This window comes from Bufo gargarizans, chromosome 3 (genome assembly GCF_014858855.1).
Source record: "Bufo gargarizans isolate SCDJY-AF-19 chromosome 3, ASM1485885v1, whole genome shotgun sequence".
NCBI lineage: Eukaryota > Metazoa > Chordata > Amphibia > Anura > Bufonidae > Bufo > Bufo gargarizans.
In genome coordinates, this window is record NC_058082.1 from 378,554,219 (window position 1) to 378,571,704 (window position 17,486).

General features: G+C 42.9%; 1 protein-coding gene across 1 annotated transcript in view; it reads right to left on the reverse strand.

Annotated features, from left to right (window-relative positions):
• LOC122933273 (troponin T, cardiac muscle isoforms-like) overlaps positions 1-16,721 on the reverse strand; it is a 360,698-nt gene extending 343,977 nt beyond the window's left edge. Inside the window, exons 1-2 of the mRNA XM_044288150.1 lie at positions 16,699-16,721; positions 14,271-14,292 (exon numbers count right to left, since the gene is read on the reverse strand). The gene's annotated coding sequence lies outside the window, so the exon portion shown is untranslated. The remainder of the gene's footprint in view (positions 1-14,270; positions 14,293-16,698) is intronic.
• Between the last annotated feature and the right edge of the window lie 765 nt (positions 16,722-17,486).

Here is a 17,486-nt window from a genome sequence, read left to right on the forward strand (position 1 = left end):
TCTATCTTATGTTATGTGTTAGACGGGCTGCCTGCTCCGTTGGTGTTAGGTCTACCATGGTTAAGCAAACATAACCCTACAATCGATTGGCAAGCGAGACAGATTCTCGATTTGAGTGAATTTTAATACATCTGTCAGGACTCTAACCCGTGGCCAATCATGTCCCAGGCGGTAGCTCTACCCACTAGGCTACCGTCTCTCCTTGGAGTATTCTCTAGCTAACTTCTAACTACCTCTCTTGTCCTTGCATTGACCTGCTGATTATTCCAATCTCTTGCACCTGCTACTTCCCTATAAAACCCAGCCCCTTGCTGGTTATTGTGCCTCCAAGCCTGTAGCAAGCTTCCTCTCTGCTCCTCCACCACTATTGCTGATTTACCATCGTTGCCAACCCGGACCGTTTGACCTCGCTGATTTGCCGCCTGCATTGACTCACTGCTTACCACCGACCACGCCTCCGTCTACTCCTGCTGTTACCTCGCTGCCATCTCTGCTGCCGACCCGGACTGAATGACCATGCTACCTGCCTCCTGCTTCTATGGGCCTTTGCCACTGGACTCCATACTTCCAGGTCGGGTGTCCTCTGACTCAAGTGAGCCTTGATTGACACTACCATCCATAACAACATCATTCTCTGTGGTCACGACTAAAGCTGTACTCTCGTTCATTTCTGAATTTTCTGATGTATTTTCTGAGAGTTACCTCTGCATCGGGAATGTGATTTTTCCGTCAATCTTATTCCCGAAGCTGAACTGATCAAATCTCGGTTGTATAATCTTTCTTAACCCGAAAGAAAGGCTATGCAAGAGTATATATTTGAGAGTTTGGAAAAGGGTCATATCATACCATCCAAATCACCTGTAGCTGCTGGCTTTTTCTTTGTAAACAAGAAATATGGTCCCCTGAGGCCATGTCTGGACTTCAGTGAGCTCAACCGTATTACCGTCCGTGATCCTTACCCTCTTCCTTTAATCATGGATTTGTTTAATCAGATTGTCATTGCCAAGGTGTTCTCTAAGTTGGATCTGAGGGGGCTTATAATCTGGTAAGGATCAAGGAGGGGGATGAGTGAAAAACTGCATTTAATACCCCTGAAGGCCATTTTGAGAATCTGGTCATGCCTTTTGGGTTAACCAATGCTCCAGCGGTTTTTTAACACTTTATCAATGACATCTTTCATCATCTGGTGGGGAGGTTTGTTGTTGCATATCTGAATAACATATTAATTTATTCTCCACATATGGAGACTAATCAGGATCATGTGCGACAGGTGTTACAGATCCTAAGAGAGAATAAGTTATATGCTAAGATGGAAAAGTGTGTATTTGCAGTTCAGGAAGTGCAATTCCTGGGTTTCGTATGGATCCCGAGAAAGTCCGTGCCGGGGTTGCATAAGTGTGTTGAGGACTGTGTCAGCCTGTAGTACTTGTGCACGTGCTAAGGTGACCTACTTGGCCTTCCAGGTCTTTGCTTCTGCTGCCCATCCCGTCCAGACCATGGACTCATTTATCCATGGATTTTATCACAGATTTACGTAATTCTTCAGGGAAAACTATGATTCTGGTTGTTGTTGATCGATTTAGTAAGATGGGGCACTTTATAGCATTACCAGGTCTTCCTAATGCTAAAACTTTTGCACAGGTGCTTGTCGACAACATTGTGAAACTACATGATATTCCCTCTGATGTGGTGTTTGATAGAGGGACTCAGTTTGTTTCCAAATTCTGGAAGACATTCTGTACTCGTCTGGGGGTACAATTGCCCTTCTCTTCGGCCTTTCATCCTCAGTTGAATGGACAGACCAAACGCACAAATCAGAATCTGGAGACTTATTTGAGATGTTTTGTCTCTAAGAACCAGGAGCAGTGGTCTCCGTTCTTGGCTTTGGCAGAGTGTGCTATAAATAATCAAAGACAGGAGTCCACTGATAAGTCGCAGTTTTTTGGGGCGTATGGGTTCCACCTGCAATTTGGCACTTTTTCTGTTACTGAGACTTCTGGTGTACTGGAAGAGGAAATATTTTCTTCTTCTTTCTCTATCTGGCGGAAAATTTAAAATAATCTGAAAAAGATAAGTAAGAAGTATAAATGTATGGCTGACAAGAGACATATGAGTGGTCCGGACCTGAGAGTGGGTGATTCTGTGTGGCTGTCCACAAGAAACATTAAGTTGAAAATACCATCTTGGAAGTTGGGTCCAAGGTTTATTGGTCCATATAAGATCATTGCCGTTATGCGTCAAAATCACCACTCATGTGCACAGCCCCATAGAAATGAATGGGTCCGGATTCAGTGCGGGTGCAATGCTTTCACCTCACGCATTGCACCCGCATGGAAAACTCGCCCATCTGAAAGAGGCCTTATTCTCTTTCTTAATATGAGGGGCCACAGATGAAATGGAACGGATGATTGATTTCTCAGATAATTCTGTTTCTAAAGCAATTGATTCTCCATCTGAAAAGTCAGGATCTGTAATGGCTGCCACCAACCTCTGCGGACGGCTAGGGCAGTTGATAATGAAGTGGTCAGACTTTCCACAGTAAAAGCATAGACTTTCCCGGAGCTTATACTCCCTTCGATCCATGTTTTCAAGTCTTAGTATGAAATCTACTTGCATAGGCTTGCTTCCTGATTCTCTGTAAATCTCTCCTTGGGGTTCCTTGGAAGTGGAGACAGAAAAAGAGGGAGACTGCTTAGTATCATAATTCAAGGTAGCCCATTTCTCTTGTCGTAGTTCAGAATGCAATGGTTAATAAAAGCATCCAAACCTAAAGGGGTCTCTGCATGAGCAAGTTCATCTGTTAATGCGCTGCAAATCTGAATGGTGGTAACTTAGGGGTTAGCAGGCACTATAGCGGTTGGAACAGACACTTGATTCTCCAAGTGGACTATCCAGTCAGATAATGTCTGCACTGTACCATGTAGCCCGTGAATCTTTTGTCCATAAATTTAGATGTTATGGGAAGTCTGTCATTCAAAGGTGTCATATTTATTTTTTAAATTCTGTATCTCGGTGCGCATATTAGCCATAGCAGTCTGCAGTTGCGAACCTCTGAATTCCCAGTCCCGACGGACTCCATTTTTGGCTTGAGTATTCTGTCACGATACTAGTAGAAAACTGCTGGAATCCAATGGCAGGGACAAGGCCTAAACACAGGAGGCACCGGCAACGGAGTCTTGAACAGGAGGTTTAAGGACTAAAGGATGAAGCAGAGCCACGCAGGCGGAGCCGTTACCGGTAGCACCGGTGTAGGACTGAAGGATGCAGCAGAGCCAGGTAGGCGAAGGATGCAGTAGAGCCGAGGTCAGACAAGCAATGGGTCGGCAGGCGGCATAGGAACATAGTCAGGCAATCCGGGTCGGCAACAGGAGGTAGCAGGATGTCATAGAGTAGCAGGGTAAACAGCAAGGAGGAGGAACAAACCAGAGAGCTAGTTCCAAGCAAGAGGACTGCACAAGCAGAAGCTAAAACACAATACTCAAGCAATTAGTAACAGGCTTGAGAGGTTTAAATGTGAAACAGGAAGTAAGATGGCACCCAGCTGAGACACAATCCACCATCTGAACTGAGGGAGAACTTGTGGGCAAGACAATCTGAACTAAACAGACATAGCAGGATGATTCCTGACAGCACCCCTCAATCAGTATTTGGCGGAAACAGGTATATGGCACCCCTCAATCAGTATTTTGTTGAAGCAGGTGTATCACAGCCCTCAATCAGTATTCGGTGGAAGAAGGTATATAGCAATAGCACCCCTCAATCATTTATTTTAAACACAAAAATGATTTTATGCTAAAAAAAAGTTGTAAAACATAAAAAAACTATACATTTGGCATCACCATAACTGGATCAATCCACGGAATAAAATTATTGTGAAAAACTCCCCTCTTTTGAGGTTGCCACGAGTGCTTGGAGAGGACTACTTGCCAGCCTCTTACAATGTGATTACGGTCCCATGTTGTATGCACCGGTTTTATGCAATAGCGGCATAGTTATATAAGTTCATGTATTTTTCTGTCTTTGAAATTGTATTGTATGTTATGTGAGGGTACCCAGATAGCTAATTTTAGTGTATTTGTGTAGTCTGAGTGCCATTCACCTAATAAAATGCACTCAGACTTGAGCTATCTGGGAATATGTTAAATGTCTGTGTTTACTGTAAGCGTTATGACATTGTATGTTTAAATGGTGATTTCTGTCCTGTTGTCTCCACATGTGTATTGGTGATTTCCCTTTGTCCTGAGAGATAATTGAAATGCTCCTCAGGTGTCTCCAGGGCAGAGAGGAGGAAACCATGAAGCATTGTGGGGATGTATTGTGTCTTTGTATCCTGAATTGCTGCATATCTGTCCTGTGTCACAGTCTTCCTTCTGGTCCCCTAGGGGTGTGTCCACCAGACGAGGACCTGCATAAATATGGGCGGGTAGCCCTCAAAAAAAAAAGAGTTCCTGCTTTATACCTTCATGAAGTTTTGGCTCATGTTTGGGGAATGAGATAACTACACTCTTGGGGATTGCTATATCACAATACTCCCCTGAGTATAAGCTCTTGTAAGAGCTTGTTCATGGTTCCTGCTCTCTGGATGTAGGAGAGGTTCACCCACTGGAAGCTGATGCCCGGTCTTGGGTCCAGGGTGGGTGGAGGATGGTGAGACCCCAACCAAGCTGCCATGGTTCGTGGGGTCGGCAGTGCGTACGGTGTCAAGTGGAGGGCTTGGAGTCCTCGGAAAGCACTAGGAGCATCTATCGACGGAGGTACCCGGTCGGGGTGCTAGGAGATCCGTTACAATTATAATATAATTTATTGCAAGAAGAACCCCATAAAAAATAAAAAACTGACACAATTGCCATTTTTACCCAATTCACCTACACAAAAAATGCTATAAAAAGTGTTAAAAAAGACTCCCCCACACAGCTACATTGGTGAAAAAGTAAAAATGTTATGGCCCCTAAAACAATTTCAGCAAATTACATGTTAGAAAATCCCGATGCTTCTCCTTCCCTTCTGAATGCTGCCGTGTCCCCAAACAGCGGTTTACGACCACGTACAAGGTGTTACCATGTTCAGGAAAAAATGCAGATTGTGGGGTGCATTTTTCCCTGTTAGCCCTTGTGAAAATAAAAAATGTAGGCTAAAGCAACATTATACCTCAGGGTCTCTTCAAATGTGACATGGCAATTGAAAACCATTCCAGCAAAATCTGCACTCTGATAACAATATGGTGGTCCTTTCCTTCTGAGCACTGCCGTGTGCCCGTACAGCAGGTTACAACCACATATGGGGTGTTTATGTAAACTGCAGAATCAGGGCAATAAATATTGAGGTTTGTTTGGCTGTTAACCCTTACTGTGTAACAGGACAAATTTATTAAAATGCAAAAAAATGAAATTAAAACATTTTCCCTCCATTTTCCGTTTAATTCTTGTGGAACACCTAAAGGATTAACAAAGTTTGTAAAATCAGTTTTGAGTAACTTCAGGTGTGTAGTTTTTAAAATCATTCATTTATGGGTGGTTTCTACTAATTAAGTCTCACAAAGCGACTCAATAACTGAACTGGTCCTTAAAAAAGTGGGTTTTGGCAATTTTCTTACAAATTTTCTAATTTGCTTCTAAACTTCTAAACCTTCTAATTTCATAAAAAAATTAAATGAGATTTACAAAATTATGCAAACATAAAGTAGACATATGGGGAATGTAAAGTAATAACAATTTTATGAACTATCACTATTTATCGTAAAAGCTGAGAAATTCTCATTTTGAAAATGGCAAATTTTTCAAAATGTTCTGCAAATTTAGTTTTTTTATGCATAAAGTTAAAACCTATCAAATCAAATTCACCACTAACATGAAGTATCATGAGAAAACTGTCTCAGAATGGCTTGGATAAGTACAATTTTTTCAAAGTTATTACCACATAAACTGACATGTCAGATTAGAAAACTGGGGCTCCTGCATTTGATCCAAACTGAATATCGCTAGAATGGGTTAAAGCTTTCCCTGCCTTTCAGTATTCTACACAATTATTCTTTCAAGCATTTCCCTTCACTGTCCTTGACACTAGATTACAAACTTGATTGTGAATGTACACTGTCACAGCCCAACATAGCATGGCATTCTGCTTGTTCTGAAAGGGTAACTCCCTGCCTATTGCAGCACTGATTGGCTCATCCAAACTGTCTGTTGGGCTGTGAGCTAATCAGTGGAAGCCCCCCCCCCCCCCACACACACACACACACACTACCCTTAAGGTCATGTCAGCATCCTTCTTCCTTCCTAGTGCTTTTTTCCCACCAATATGTGCAGTAAAATGGTGCTGCGTGCCTTATTACAAAATTTTGCGTGGCACTTTTTGAAAGGCTGCAGAGAAGCAAATCATCAAGCGTTTAACTCTGTGCACTTAGAAGCCATCACAGCCATGCATGGCTGTGAATGTCCAGTGCAGCATGTGACTGTCACGGCTGAGGATGGGGAAAACCCTCAGCCGTGCGATGCCAGAAGATGGTCGCTGCTCGACCAGGACAACAGGATTAGGGAGCAGGTCACCTCCTATCGCGTCCCTAACATGACCCTAACTCCTAGCTGCATGGGCCGACCTTTAAGGTAGGAGGACCCATGCTCAGGAACCTCGGATCCCTAACTCACCCTCCGACCGGTCCCTGGACTAGGAGTCAGGGTAAGACGGCCTACTCCTCCTAGGCACGGAGAAGCAGGAGTCTCACTGGCCAAGCAGCATGAAAGAAGGGAAACATAAACAGAACTATGAACATGACAGGTGAACCCAAACAGTTCCACACAACCTGCCACAGCCTTGCTGGCTGGAACCCGTGCTCAGAAAACGCTGTCCGCACAAACATAGACAAACAGCACACACATAAAAACACACAGGAACCAGGAGGTCCATATCTGCAAGAAAAACCAAAGGTAACGGACATAAACTAAACATCAGGGGTTAGGATTTTATGACCGGAAGGGTGGCCCTTACTGGAAGATGGTATTCACAGGAGACTGCTCCAGCTAAGCATGGCTGAAGCAACCCACTGAGCCATGCCAAACACAGAGGCTATATAGGCCTAAGTGGCCACACCCACACAGACACTCCCAGTGTCTCACACACACAGAAAGGGAGTTAACCCTTCCATCACCGGGGAAGGGAAAACACCACTAAAAGGGGAAGTGCACACAATAACATAAAACCTAGTGCATACATACACACACACCTAACAAAGAGGTAGCTAGGTGTAACCGCATGAAGACGCCGCAAGCTGCCTAGCACCAGCTCAGGCTGCTATCTGCGACAATCTCCAACCACTTGTTGCCCGCGGCAACCACAAGTGAGGCAACACACTAGCAGCCCTCACCTCCAGTTCAGGTCTGAAGTCACTTTGCGAGGCTTACATAATAGAAACCACCCAAAAATGACCCCATTCTAGAAACTACACCCCTCAAGGTATTCAAAACGGATTTTACAAACTTTGTTAACCCTTTAGGTGTTCCACAAGAATTAATGGAACATAGAGATACAATTTCAAAATGTCACTTTTTTTGTCAGATTTTCCATTTTAAGCAAGGGTTAACAGCCAAAGAAAACTCAATATTTATGGCCCTGATTCTGTAGTTTACAGAAACACCCTATATGTGGTCGTAAACTACTGTACGGGCACACGGCAGGACGCAGAAGGAAAGGAATGCCATACGGTTTTTGGAAGGCAAATTTTGCTGGACTGTTTTTTTTTTTACACCATGTCCCATTTGAAGCCCTCCTGATGCAACCCTAGAGTAGAAACTCCATAAATGTATCCCATCTAAGAAACTACACCCCTCAAGGTATTGAAAAATGATTTTTACAAACGTAGTTAACCCTTTAGGTGTTCCACAAGAGTTATTGGCAAATGGAGATAAATTTTAGAATTTTAATTTTTGGGCAAATTTTCAATTTTTTCCAGTAACAAAGCAAGGGTTAATAGCCAAACAAAACTCAATATTTATTGCTCAGATTCTGTAGTTTACAGAAACACCTCATATGTGGTCGTAAACTACTGTACGGGCACACAGCAGGGCGCAGAAGGAAAGAAATGCCATACGGTTTTTGGAAGGCAGATTCTGCTGGACTGTTTTTTATTTTATTTTATTTTTTACACCATGTCCCATTTGAAGCCCCCCTGATGCACCCCTAGAGTAGAAACTCATAAAAAGTGACCCAATTTTAGAAACTACGGGATAGGTTGGACTTTTTTTGGTACTAGTTTAGGGTACATAGGATTTTTGGTTGCTCTATATTACACTTTTTGTGAGGCAAGATAACAAGAAATAGCTGTTTTGGCACAGTTTTTATTTTTTGTTATTTGCAACATTCATCTGACAGGTTAGATCATGTGGTATTTTTATAGACCAGGTTGTCACGGGAGCGGCGATACCTAATTTGTATACTTTTTATTTATTTATGTAAGTTTTACACAATGATTTCATTTTTGAAGCAAAAAAAAAAAAATCATGTTTTAGTGTTTCCATAGTCTGAGAGCCATCATTTTATCAGGTTTTTGGCGATTACCTTGGGTAGGGTATGATTTTTGCGGGATGAGATGACTGTTTTATTGGCACTATTTTGAGGTGCGTGTGACTTTTTGATCGCTTGCTATTACACTTTTTGTGATGTAAGATGACAAAAAATTGTTTATTTAGCAGTTTTTATTTTTTACAGTGTTCATCTGAAGGGTTCGGTCATGTGATATTTTTATAGACACGGTCGATACGAATGCCGCAATACTTAATATGTATACTTTTCTTTTATTTATGTAAGTTTTACACAATAACAGCTTTTTTAAAACAAAAAAAAAATGATGTTTTAGTGTCTCCATATTCTGAGCCATAGTTTTTTTATTTTTTCGGTGATTGCGATTGCCATTTTTTGCAGGATGAGGTGATGGTTAGATTGGTACTATTTTGGTGGGTAAACGCCTTTTTGATCGCTTGCTGTTGTACTTTTTGTGATGTAAGGTGACAAATTGCTTATTTAGCACAGTTTTTATTTTTTATTTTTTTTACGGTCTTCATCTGAGGGATTAGGTCATGTGATATGTTTATAGAGCTGGTCAATTCGAAGACGGCGATGCCTAATATGTATTCACAAAATTTTTTGTCCCACTTTGGGACTTGAACTCTTGGGGGTCTAATCCTTTACAATGCATTCCAATACTTCTGCATTGGAATGCATTGGCTATATGAGTAATACAGTGTATTACTCATACAGCTTCCGGGGCCTGTGAGATCCAGGGGGCTGGATCTCACAGGCTCTTCATCGAAAGGCAGCGCAGTTGCTTCAGTAAGGCACTGCGCTGCCTTCCATGCCATCGGCTCCCCCCCAGAGCCCCATGGGGACCCGATGTCACAGCCCGCCTCCGCCGCAGCAATAGGTAAAAGCCGCAAACCGCCAGTCTGAATTGACCTGCGGTTTGCGGCGATCGCCGAAATGGGGGGGTCAATGATTTGAGCAGGCACTGGCTTCCGATCACTGCACGCCCTGTGTCCTTAAGTACCAGGACATAAGGGCATACATGTACTCCCTGTGTCCTGAAGAGGTTAAAAAACACCCTTTTGGGCAAAAAGACACCTGGGTTTTAAAAGACACCCATTTTTGGCAAAACCCTCCATCAGGGGCCACTGCCGCATTAGTCAGTGTGCCATTTAAGCTAGAAATACAGCTATAATTTTCTGGGTTTTCTAAAACACTCTTTTTGGGCAAAATACTCAATTTTGCAGCCCTTGCTGCATCTGTACCTGTAAAATTCAAGCGTTATATACTGCTGTCATATTCTGTTATTCAAAAAAACACCTATTTTGGGCAAAGTACTCAATATTGAAGCCTTTGATGCATCTGTTATTGTTAAAACAAGCTTTAAATACTTCAATAATTTTCTGGGTTTTAAAAAACACAGATTTTTGGCAATACCCTCCATCTGGGGCCTCTGCCGCATTAGTCAGTGTGCAATTTATGCTAGAAATACAGCTATAATTTTTTGGGTTTTAAAAAACACCCTTTTTGGGCGAAATACAAAATTTTACAGCCTTGCTACATCTGTACGTGTGAAATTCAAGCGTTATATACTGCTGTCATATTGTGCTATTCAAAAAACACCCATTTTGGGCAATATACTTAATTTGCGGCCTTGTCTGCATCTGTCATTGTGAGATACACGAGTTAGTTACTGTTGCTCTATTCTGTTACTTAAAAAAACACCCATTTTGGGCAAGATCCTAAATTTGAGATATATGAGGAGAGTGTCAAATAAGGCACATGGCACCGGTGCTGCTGGTGGAGCTCCTGTTGCAGGGAGAGGATGTGGTCGATCTGTGCCAGCTACACGCACAAGTGAAACACCTTCCACAGGTGCGAGTAGACGACAGAACCTTCAGCAGTATTTGGTCGGGCCTAATACGGCTCTACGAATGGTGAGGCCAGAACAAGTACAGGCGAAAGTAGATTGGGTTGCTGACAGTGGCTCCAGTTCCTTTACATTGTCTCCCACCCAGTATCCTGCTGAAAGATCAGAGTTGGCACCTGCAGCCCATGTCTGCAGTGTGCAGACCGACAAGGAGGGCAGGAGTGAAGACTGGGTGAAAGATGATGTGGAGGACGATGAGGTCCTTGACCCCACATGGAATCAAGGTCATGCAAGTGACCTCTGTAGTTTGGAGGAACAGGCGGTGGTTGCACAGAGCCACCAGCACAGCAGAAAAGGGAGCAGGGTGCAAAAGCGGCGCGGCCTCCCCTATATAGTACACCAGCTACTGCCAAACGTAGCAAAGGACTGAGCACACCAAAGCCAGCTTCAAGGAGTTCCCTGGTGTGGCAGTTCTTCAGAAAATGTGCTGACAACAAGACAGGAGTGGTTTGCACGCTGTGCATTCAGAGCCTCAAGCGAGGCATAAACGTTCTCAACCTGAGCACAACCAGGCATCTAAGTGCAAAGAACGAGCTGCCGTGGAGTAGACACCTCAAAAACCAAGAAAGGTCTCTGGCTTCTCTTGCTTCCTCTTCTGCTGTAGTCTTGGCCTCTTAATCCACCTATGGAGTGACAGTGCCACCTTCCACCCCACAAACAGAGGATCTGCCAGCAACACCACCATCTGAGTCACCAAGCCTCTCTACAATGTCCCACGGAAGCGTTTAGCTCTCCATCTCCCAAACACTGGAGCGGAAGAGGAAGAAGCCCCCTACCCACCTGTGATCCCTGGATGCTGTCATTCCGTCTGATGGAGATGGAGAGTTTTAAAAGCCTTATGGTGGTGGCTGTCCCACAGTATGTCGTGCCCAGCCACCACTACTTTTCCATTTGTGCCTTCCCTGCACAACCAAGTGGGGAACAAAATCAGGTGTGCACTGCACAACGTCATCTGTGGCAAGGTGCACCTCACTACGGATACGTGGACCAGTAAGCACGGTCAGGGACGTTATATCTCCATAACAGCACACTAGGTAAATGCAATGGTGGCTGGGCCTGAGGCAGATAGCAGTTTGCCGCATGTCCTTTCATCACCGAGGATTGCAGGGTGCTTCAGTTTGCCTCCTGTTGCATCCACCTCCTACTCCGCTTCCTCGTCCTCTACCGGCTCCTCATCCAGTCAACGTAACACCTTCACCACCAACTTCATTCAGATGGAGGAGGAGGAACCATGTTCAAAGCAGGGTGGCACCCAGACCAGCTCATGGCCATCACTGGTGCGTGGCAGGGGGGGAAAACAGAGGACATAGATGATACACCTGCGAAAGAGGACTAATTTTCGTTGCCTCTGGGCAGCCTGGCACACATGAGCGATTATATACTGCAGTGTCTCCACAACGACCGCCGAGCTGCCCAAATTCCAACTTGTGTTGATTACTGGGTGGCCACGCTGCTGGATCCCCATTACAAGGACAACGTACTGTCCTTAATTTTCTCACTGGAGCATGATCGTAAGATGTGCGAGTACAAGCGCGCGCTGGTAGACGCGCTGCTGGTGGCATTCCCACCTGACAGCGGGGGCACAGTGGAAGTACAAGGCGATGGCAGAGGACGAGGAAGAGGTCGCCAACGCAGCTGGGGCACCGCCAGCACCTCAGAAGGCAGGGTTAGCATGGCCGAAATGTTGAAAAGCTTTGTCAGCACGCCACAACAACCAGCACCACCAGCTGATATGGAACGTCTTAGCAGGAGGCAGCATTTCAGTAACATGGTGGAACAGTATGTGTGCACACGCCTACACGTACTGAATGACAGGTCTGCCCCCTTCAACTTCTGGTTCTCCAAATTGGGCACATGGCCTGAGCTTGCCCTTTACGCCTTGGAGGTGCTGGCCTGCCCTGCAGCCAGTGTATTATCTGAACGTGTGTTTAGCACGGCAGGGGGCGTCAACACAGACAAGTGCCAGGCATGGATCCCACAGGACTTGTCCATACCTTGAGTAGAATAGACATGTATACCGGCCTTAACCAGCCATTGTTATACTACAGCGCAATTGCTTATTCTTGTATTTTGGATATTTCACACTCTTTTGGAGTATACCCTAATAAAAAAATATAAATAAAATGTAAACAAAAAACTGTGTTGGCTACCTCGTCCTCCTCCACCACCGCTTCCACCTACACTGCTACGTCCACCGCCTCCTCAAACTCCTAGTCCATATGGACCTCCACCATATAAATCAAATTTAATTTTAGTTTTTTACGTATTTTATTTTATGTAATTTCACTAATTTGTCTGTTACATTTTCGGGTGAAATTCACCAATATTTGGTTGTGATACACCACGGCTATACCTAGTAGACGGGTAAAAGAAAATCACAAATTTGTCTGTTACATTTTTGGGTAACATTCAACAATTTTTGGCTGTGATAGACCCCTGCTCTACCTAGTAGACAGGTTAATAAATTTCACAAATTTTTGTTACATTCTTGGGTGACATTTTACAATTTTTGTCGTGAATAGACCCCTGCTCTGCATAGGTGACAGGGACCGAAATTTTAAAAAACAATCTGTTCCACTGGTGGGTGACATTAACCAATTTCTGGCAATGCAAAACCCTTGCTCTGCATAGGTGACAGGGACTTAAATTTAAAAAAATCTTCTTTAATTGGCCCTTTCATTCGATCCTTCTGCTTCAATAACTTGTCCCACATTTCCGCTCCATCCCATTGCAGCCATTGCCCTCCCTTGGATGAGGTCTCCCTTTCTTACGCTCCCTCTCTGACGTGGAACCCTGATTCTCCAATAACTGTGATCTACATGGTAGGCGCAGAAAAAAAATTGAAAGTTGATAGAGTAGATATTCAATTGGATCGTTAACATGACGGGGACACGCCTACACAAACTGACTTATGAGTCTGTCCTCTGCAACTTCTGGGTCTCCAAATTGGGCACATGGCCTGAGCTTGCCCTTTACACCTTGGAGGTGCTGGCCTGACCTGCAGCCAGTGTATTGTCTGAACGTTTGTTTAGCACGGCTGGAGGGGGTTATCACAGGTTATATTTCCCAATGTTTTGGGGTGTACCCTAATTTAAACAAAAAAAATAATTAAATAAACTAAAACCAAAAACCAGTGTTGGCTACCTCCTCCTCCTCCACCGTCGCTTCCACTTACACCACCACGTCAACTGCCTCCTCAACCCCCTACTCCATATGTTCCTCGTTCTCCTAGATCAAGATTATTATTATTTTTTTTACGTATTTTTATTTAAAGTAATTTTCCTATCCACATTTGTTTGCAGAGCACTTGCTATGCTCTTAACCACATTTTGCTGGCATTTGCAGCCCTTTAGCCCTTTCCATTACATTTTTAGAGACATTTTAGTGCTCAAAAGTTTGGGTCCCCATTGACGTCAATGGGGTGAGGGGTCAATTTCGGGTCCCGAACTCGAACTTTTTTGTGAAGTTTGTTTGAACCCGAACATCCAGGTGTCTGCTCAACCCTACCTGAAAAGCTTTGGGTTCATCTGCCAGGCAAAATTTGGGGAAGTTTTTAACAAACCCAGTTCATTATGAACTCATTCATCTCTACTGTGGTTCTTTGAAAACATTAGCATTTTTAGGCCATATGGCTTTTACGGGTGAACCATGTAAAATTTGCATTCCACCCATAAAAACTGCTCTGTGAAAGAACATTCAACTACACAATGTGAATATACTTTACTGTCTGACATTTAAAAAAAGCATACACAGTAATAGAACAGGAAACAAGATTCACTTTCAGAACAAATATGACTATTTTTAAAGAAAGGTGGAAAAAAAAACTTACTTGGGTTTGGGCTTTGTTTCCTCTGGAATAAAATAATTAACAGGTAATGGTTAAAAATAATTTACAAGTTGTTATTTCATATAAATGCAGAATTCTAATCTAATCTCAGACACCAAGAAACAACTATGTGTGACTATAACTAGAGGTGTGCAAATAGGTTCTAAACTAATCATATTCATTGCAAATTTCACCCAAAAAATAATAAAATTGCATGCCAAAGGAACCTGCTGCCCAGATTTGTTTTACTGTGAATATTGGCTGGGAAAACCATGAATGAGGAAGAAGGCTTGCCATGATTGACTTAGAGGCTGAACGACAGACTCATGAGCCAATCAGGGGGGCAGTAGAAGGGATATCCTCATGCAGAATGAGAAGAATTGTTATACTATGTTTAGCTTGTGACCTGGAAGGATGTGTCTGACAAAAAACTAATGAAGGCACAAGCCACTAACTTAGTGTTATAGGGGCACTACTGGGACAGAATAGAGAGATATCATTGTGTAAAGTTTAGGGAATTTGATGAAGGAAAGCTTTGAGGGAATGAAGAGCTGGTCACAGTTTATTTTACTGTAGCTGCTGCAACTTAGCCAAGCTGCTAGTTCTGAATTGCATAACCCCTTGCAAGAAAAATATATATTTTTTTGCATAATAACAGACATCAAGACCTCAAGTATTCTGCACTTAATAGGCTTATTTTTCTTCAAAAAAACTTTCAATGCATTATATCCATGTTAATAAATGAGTTGCATAATAGCAAAAGTATGTTCTGGCAATAACCTCATTTTTATACCTGTGTTATTGAACTCCTAGTTCAGACACTGTATTCCAAAAATAGCAGTGTTATATCTCTGTCAGCAGATGCATTACTCCATCAGATCCTGTCGTTTAAAGGCATTTTACTATAAAAAGTACAATTCTAGCTGTTCTATTGAACACATACTTCAAAGACATTTTACTGCAAACATTGTGTTAGCGACACATTACAACATTAGACCATATAGTTCAAAGACTTTTACTGCAGAAATTGCATTGTTCTTTCTGTGATATTAAATAGTTCAAAGACATATTATTGCAAACATTATTATATATGTGTTAATGGGCACATTACTGCATCAGACCATTTAGTTCAAAGACATTTTAATACAAAAATTGCAGTAATAGCTGTGCTATTGAACTCATAGTTCAAAGACATTTTACCACAAACGTTGCACTGTTATATCAGTGTTGGAAACATTACTGCATCCGACCGTGTAGTTCAAAGACATTCACTGTAGAAATTGCATTGTTATGCACAGTGCAGGTTTTAGACAAAATAATGTACTAACACAGTTACATCCTGTCTATTCCAGCCCTCCCTCACAGATGTACACCCTATACACCCTAATGTCCACAATCTGTGGTAATGCTGACCTGGACATTTAACCACTGACATGCCGTGGTCAAATTTCACCACGGCATCTGAGAGTGTTAAAAACTGGAAGTGCAGGCTTCCTGTTCAGGTGCACTTTCAGCGGAGATCAGGGAAAGTACCCTGTTCTAAAAATGAGTCGCTGCTTGTACTAGTATATCCCAGTTCAGTCAATTAGGTATATCCCAGTTCAGTCAACTATATCACAGCACTGAACTGTGATATAGTGATTTATATACAGAATAAGGGCTCATGCACAAGACTGTATGTATTTTGCAGTCTGCAAAAAACAGCCGCATAAAATATGCATTTCGTATTTTGCAGAACAGAACAGCTGGCCCCTAATAGAACAGTGCTATCCTTGTCCAGAATGCGGACAATAATAGGACATGTTCTATTTTGTTGAGGAACTGACGTAGGGACATACAGAAACATGGACATTGCCGCATATACACTCACCTAAAGAATTATTAGGAACACCTGTTCTATTTCTCATTAATGCGATTATCTAGTCAACCAATCACATGGCAGTTGCTCCAATGCATGTAGGGTTGTGGTCCTGGTCAAGACAATCTTCTGAACTCCAAACTGAATTTCAGAATGGGAAAGAAAGGTGATTTAATCAATTTTGAGCGTGGCATGGTTGTTGGTGCCAGACTGGCCAGTCTGAGTATTTCACAATCTGCTCAGTTACTGGGATTTTCACGCACAACCATTTCTAGAGTTTACAAAGAATGGTGCGAAAAGGGAAAAAGATCCAGTATGCGGCAGTCCTGTTGGCGAAAATGCCTTGTTGATGCCAGAGGTCAGAGGAGAATGGGCCGACTGATTCAAGCTGATAGAAGAGCAATGTTGACTGAAATAACCACTCGTTACAACCGAGGTATGCAACAAAGTATTTGTGAAGCCACAACACGCACAATCTTGAGGTGGATGGGCTACAACAGCAGAAGACCCCACCGGGTACCACTCATCTCCACTACAAATAGGAAAAAGAGGCTACAATTTGCATGAGCTCACCAAAATTGGACTGTTGAAGACTGGAAAAATGTTGCCTGGTCTGATGAGTCTTGATTTCTGTTGAGACATTCAAATGATAGAGTCCGAATTTGGCGTAAACAGACTGAGAACATGTATCCATCATGCCCTGTGCAGGCTGGTGGTGGTGGTGTAATGGTGTGGGGGATGTTTTCTAGGCACACTTTAGGCCCTTTAGTGCCAATTGGCCATCGTTTAAATGTCACAGGCTACCTGAGCATTGTTTCTGACTACGTCCATCCCTTCATGACCACCATGTACCCATCCTCTGATGGCTACTTCCAGCAGGATAATGCACCATGTCACAAAGCTCAAATCATTTCAAATTGGTTTCTTGAACATGACAATGAGTTCACTGTTATAAAATGGCCCCCACAGTCACCAGATCTCAACCCAATAGAGCATCTTTGGAATGTGGTGGAACGGGAGCTTCGTGCCCTGGATGTGCATCCCTCAAATCTCCATCAACTGCAAGATGCTATCCTATCAATGTGGGCCAACATTTCTAAAGAATGCTATCAGCACCTTGTTGAATCAATGCCACGTAGAATTAAGGCAGTTCTGAAGGCAAAAGGGGGTCCAACACCGTATTAGTATGGTGTTCCTAATAATTCTTTAGGTGAGTGTATATAAAAGTTAGCTCATATGGTGAATTAACATAACAGAAAAAATAAAGGCCGATTTGTCAAAAAAAAATTCATCACTGTATCTCTCAAGAAAATTGAATAAAACGTGATCAAGTCATACACACCCCAAAATGGTATTGTCAA